A 6,000-nucleotide genomic window follows, 5' to 3' on the forward strand; every position below is an offset into this window, starting at 1 on the left:
TATAAGATGCCTAGAATAAAATATTTTGGTAAATGTAGCATTGAAGTTGATTTTTTCTTCTAGGTAATGTTTAAAGTTTTCTAGGAGTGATCGAACACACTCACAATTCCACAACAATGTTCTATGGTTTCCTCTTATTTATGACAAAAGGAACACATTTTTAAATGTTGCTAAACCTGTATTGATAAGTCTGTACTGGAACCATTAAAGTTTTAAGTTTTTTGTTATTGTGAAAGATGGTTTATGAATTATTTTCCACTCCATGTCTCCTATATCTAGAAATTCAGTCCATCTTTTATTACGGGCCGCCAGAAGGCGGGCCGTTATTTGATATTCATTTAGATATTGTAACTGCGTTTCTGCGGGCAGGGATGGGGTAATTATAAAAAGAATTTGTAATTGAGTGTAATTAATTACATTTTTCAAAGTAATTGAAAGTAATTTGTAATTGAGTCTGTCTTCAATTACAAGTAATTGAATGTATTTAAATACATTCCAAAAATATTGTGTATTTTCAATTACTTTTCAATTACATCTCAATTACTTATTTTCCAAGTTTAGAATATAAAAAAGGTCTCTTATAATGATAAATAGATTTTATACATGTTTGGCATGCATGGACTTTTGTTTATACAATAATTAAATGTCCAATAATGTTTCATATGATTGTTTATACAGCATAACACACTGCCTAGGGCAATAGGTAAAGGTCTAATTTTGTGGAGGTGTGAACTCCTCTAATACCCAAGAACCCCCATTGATTTTAGACTTAAGGGAGTCAAAATATCTCATTTTTGTGAATTATTGCAATTATTATTTATATACTGATATGCTGTACTGCCGAAAGTTATACTTTCTGAATAAACATAGTTTAAATATGTGAATAAAAATTAATTCACTATAGAGAAAATATTATTCAGAACCAAAAATGAACTCAATGGTACTTCGTGAATTTAATGTTAAAGAAAAATTTTCTAGAAATCTTCAAGAAATCCGATCTGAACTGAACTATACAACCTTTAAAAACATAACCGTACATAATGCTCTGTATATCTTAATGCTGTTAATATATGTATATGTTCTCAAGATTAAAAAAAATAAAACTAAAGTATTTAAAATGTAATTAATTACATTTATCAAAGTAATTGAGAGTAATTAATTACATTTTAAAAAATCAATGTAATTGTAATTGCAAGTAATTGATAAAATTGCCAATGTATTTGAAAGAAATTTATTACTTTTCAAAGTAATTGACCCCAACTCTGTCTGCGGGATAGTTTTTTTTTCAATAAAATTAATATTTTGCTTATTGTTATGAATTAAAAGTAAATTTGCATGTAGAAATATGTTTTATGGTCTTAAAAAGTATTACAATTTTTTTCTCGTTTTATTCGTAAATGTAAAGTAGGTAATAGACTGTCGTGTTATGCGCGTTTTTATCAAGACTATAATCTGTTCGGAAAATTTCGAAGTTTTTCATTCACTAAAGACCTGAAATTTTATATTAATGATATATTTGAATTTCTACGTGTATGTTCTGCGTCAAATAAAATGTGTGTATTTATTATATTTCTATCTGAAATGTGGTAGAAAAATAAAATGAAATGACATCCACATGCTCATGCGATTAATAACCATTATTATCTTCATAAACTGAAGTGTAGATCAGATTTATAATTTCATTTAGGGAAAAAATTATCCGGCTTATTTTTTACCTTTAAAATTGTGCAGTTTTTACCGGACGAACATGATCTTACATGTACCTTTAAAGTGATCAATTTCTTTATTATTATGTGGTCCCTTGAAATCATAAAAACTATAATACATTAATTTTTAATTCAATACAATGCAACAAAAAAATAAAAATGGTTTGAAATACATAATCTCCAAGAGAATAATGATGAGGTGAACGTTGTATTAGAATAATGTACAAATCAATGTGTTCTCCATTACTTCATAGTATAGTCTTGTTACATGTTGTTACAAAGGTATTGCTGTTTTAAATATCACAACCTTATCATTTAAAAAAGTTTGGTGAGCTAGCGCTGTAGCCATCATAAAACTTAGAAGCAGATTTCTAAAACATAAGTTTAAATTTCTGAATCGATTAATTAACAATAGGAAGGCACAGTAGTGTATTAGAATTGTGCCGGGCTGGAGTGGGGTTCTGAATCTAGAGTGGGCTTCACATCGGCAATGGTATAGCTCATTGACTGTGCCTTAATCATTATGTATCTACTGTAATTTCAATTTCAAGGTGAAAATTTTCAAGAACCATTGGTGCTGTTTTATAACAATCGTATCTTCTCGGGCCTTTCCGGTATGCTCGGAAATCATATATCCGAGGTTGTTTTCCGAGCCTGTCGGAAATTTAAGATAAAACTAGCTATTTATTATAATATATTTAGAATTACTTTGCATTATAATACCTAAGATACTGTTACTTTTTGACATTTACAATAAACAAAAAACTTTATGTGAAGATGATAAAACGAAATTCAAATGGTACAGTTTATCTACAGTAGTAGTCCCAGAATTCCCTACTATGGAGTCGAGCATGCGTATTCCAGTGAAAAAGACTAACGTAGTTGCTAGCGCTCGAGAGCGCTAGCAACAAGTTTAGCTTTTTTTAAAAAGCTTACCGTCTTTAGAACAAACCTTAAACAGCAATTAGTTATCAAAGACAGTTTAATTCTTTTTATATAAATGTCACATTCCTCTACATAGCATGGCGAGTGGAACATTTTATGTCATGTGTCGTTTAAGCCTTCGTGTCTAAAATTGAGAACTGCGTACCCGAGCTTGTAAGTTGAGATCGACTATAGGGTAAAAGCGATCTTAGGTAGGGTCGTAGACTCGTATTATTGTTATCCCACTGTATTTATCTATCTAAGGTGCAAATAACTTTACCGATATTAGGCATACCGCATCAATTTTGTTTATTTTGTATAAATATTTGAATAAACAATGCTAAAAGAAAAACAAATAATTTCAATAGATATTATAGAATGTTACTTTCAACTAGTTGGACCTGAAAACCAAAGGCTGAATTTCATTCATAGCAATTTTGTATTGCTTTTTCGTTTTCTCACTTTTTAAGATTTGAAATCTACGAAATTTGTTAAGTCGTACATAAAAAAGATCATCAGAAAATTATCTCCCTTGCGCCGAACAATATTTCAACCAATGAAATAATTGTAAATTTTCACATCATGTATTTTCTACCAATCACAAAGGAAAGGAAGTGCACAACCCGGAGACCGTAAATTATTTCAATTCTTTATACCGTCTTCCAAGGAGGACGGTAATAAAAGAACTTCGACCTTTTTTTTTTCTTTTTTTTTTTCTTTCTTTTTTTACATTTTAGGACCTTATATATGTTAACTCTTACAAAAGGGTTTGCTAATTTTCTTTTAGTTGGATTTTTACCCAACTTTTTATCCAGGTCTTTATAGCATGGATTATACTCTAAACAAATTAACCTTTACAACTGTATACGATTCACTAAACTTATCAAAACTAAAATAAGTACCAACTTCTTTAATACTATCATTAATATATCTGATATTATTGTCAAATAGTTGTTTATTAAAACAAATTTCCTTCAACATGGGTCATGGGGTCATAAAATAAATTAACGATGAATCTGCAGTGACACCAGACTCTATACAAGTATTACTATGTAGGCCAACCAATGCTTTAAAAATATATTTTGCAACTTGTGTTTTAATGATTTCAAAAGTATAAATAATAAATTCCATACCACATAATGTAAATTTATTTTGATTAAAATTAGGTTCGAATGGGCTCAACCCCCTGTTTCTAAGGATAACCAGTTTCACCAAGAATAATTTCATGGACAATTTAAACGCTCTAATATTTATCATGTTTAGACCACCACTTTCTTTATATTTTTGAACAACATTCCTCTTTATTCTGTGAGTTGAGCCATTCCATATAAATGAAAAAGTAGCTTTTCTAATTCTTTACAATAAAAGGCCGACAGGTTTGGGATAGACATCAATATATGATTCAACAAGGGTAGCACTAATGTCTTCAATGTAATCTTGCCAATAGCATTTAAATGTCTTTTTTACCATTGTTTAATGATAGGCTTGATTTTAAGAAAATTAATTTGAATTTGAAGAAATTAAAACATTTTCCTTAATGATAATTTTGATTTTATTTATTCTAAATAGTATAAATTTGTATTTAATACCATGGTACATTCCGATAATAAAATAAAGAGGAGCATTTACAATCAAACAATCTGCATGATAGACAACAATCAGCATACCGTGCTCATTCTACGGAGACAGCACTCTTGAGAGTCCATCATGACATAACATCTGTCTAGACAAAGGAATATGTGTTGTTCTGTTGATGCTGGTTCTATCTGCAGCATTTGATGTGATAGACCACACTATTCTTATAAATCGCCTAGAATTTTCTTTTGGAATAACAGGTGCTGCCTTGTCATTGATACAGTCATACCTAAGTGATCGACATCAAAGTATTGCTATAGGCCAGTCTAAGTCTAGAGACTTTCAAATGAATTTTGGTGTTCCACAAGGTTCGGTCCTTGGACCAAAGCTTTACAGCCTGTTTGCTAAACCAGTTTGTGATATTTGCCGTAAACACAACATGAGTTTTCAGTGCTATGCTGACGATACTCTATTGTATATGGCAATAACACCTACTAGCAACTGGATAGATATAGCATCTCGTCTGCAGATTTGCTTGTCTGGTATTGGTTCTTGGATGCGTTCCAACTATTTGAAGATTAATCAAGAAAAAACAGAGCTAATTGTCTTCGCTCCAAAACACAAAATTAATTACTTCAAAGAACTCAGCATCAATTTTGACGGCAATAAAATTAACGTCTCATCAATTGTAAAAAAAAAAATAGGTGTCATTTTTGATTCGGTACTGAACATGGATCACCAGGTTCGAAACATCGCAAAATCATGTTACCACCAACTACGGAACATTGGTTGCATTCGACCCTTAATATCAGAAAGCGCTAGTAAAACCCTTGTATGCTCACTTGTGACCTCTCGTTTGGACTACGGCAATGCCTTACTACACGGTGTATGTACCAGTTCCTTGTCAAGACTTCAAAGGATTCAAAACACAGCCGCTAGGATTATAACGCGTACTAGGAAATATGACCACATAACACCAGACGTGCTGGTCAAGTTACACTGGCTTCCAATCGAGCAGCGAATTTAATACAAGCTGATCCCACAGGCTTTCAAAGCCTTACACAGAACATCGCCATTTTATATACAATAACTGGTCCAGGTCTTCAAGCCAAATAGGTCTCTGCGCTCAGAGAGCTCTATGCTCCTTGTTCAGTCGCGTGCGCGGACTAGGTCGTATGGTGACAGGCGGTTCAACGTGGCCAGTTCTACATTGTGGAACAACCTTCCCCAAAATCTTAGATTAGAGGGAAATTTTACTCGTTTAAAAAATAATTGAAAACTTATCTGTTTAGCAAGGCTTATCCAGACTATTCTTAGGTATTTACGCACATTAAACTTTATTTCATTGAGTACAGAGACAGCACAGAATTGATTTTTACATGTAAACAAAATTTATTGTTATACTTTCAAGTAAAATACTGAAATCTGATTGGTTAAGACGCAGTTCATAATCCGTTCTATTACCCTCAGCGTTAGCAACGCACTTAGCAACGGGTAACATTACAAATTGTTACATGCGCGAAAATTATGCGTGTACGGTTCGCTGTAGCCTATATAAAAGAAGTAAAATTTTCTTAAAAATTAAGACATTCAGTATAACAAAATAAATAGTGCCTGTTTGGGAGGATAACAGTTGAAATTGACACCCCTCGAAAACCATTGTCAACCTCGGCTTCGCGTCGGTTGACAATGGTTTTCTCGGGGTGTCAATTTCAACTGTTACCCTCCCAAACAGGCACTATTTATGTAGTGTTATATAAGCCATATCATTTATATATATATATAGGTAAATATG

The sequence above is a fragment of the Magallana gigas genome, chromosome 3 (genome assembly GCF_963853765.1).
Source record: "Magallana gigas chromosome 3, xbMagGiga1.1, whole genome shotgun sequence".
In the NCBI taxonomy this organism is placed as follows: Eukaryota; Metazoa; Mollusca; class Bivalvia; order Ostreida; family Ostreidae; genus Magallana; species Magallana gigas.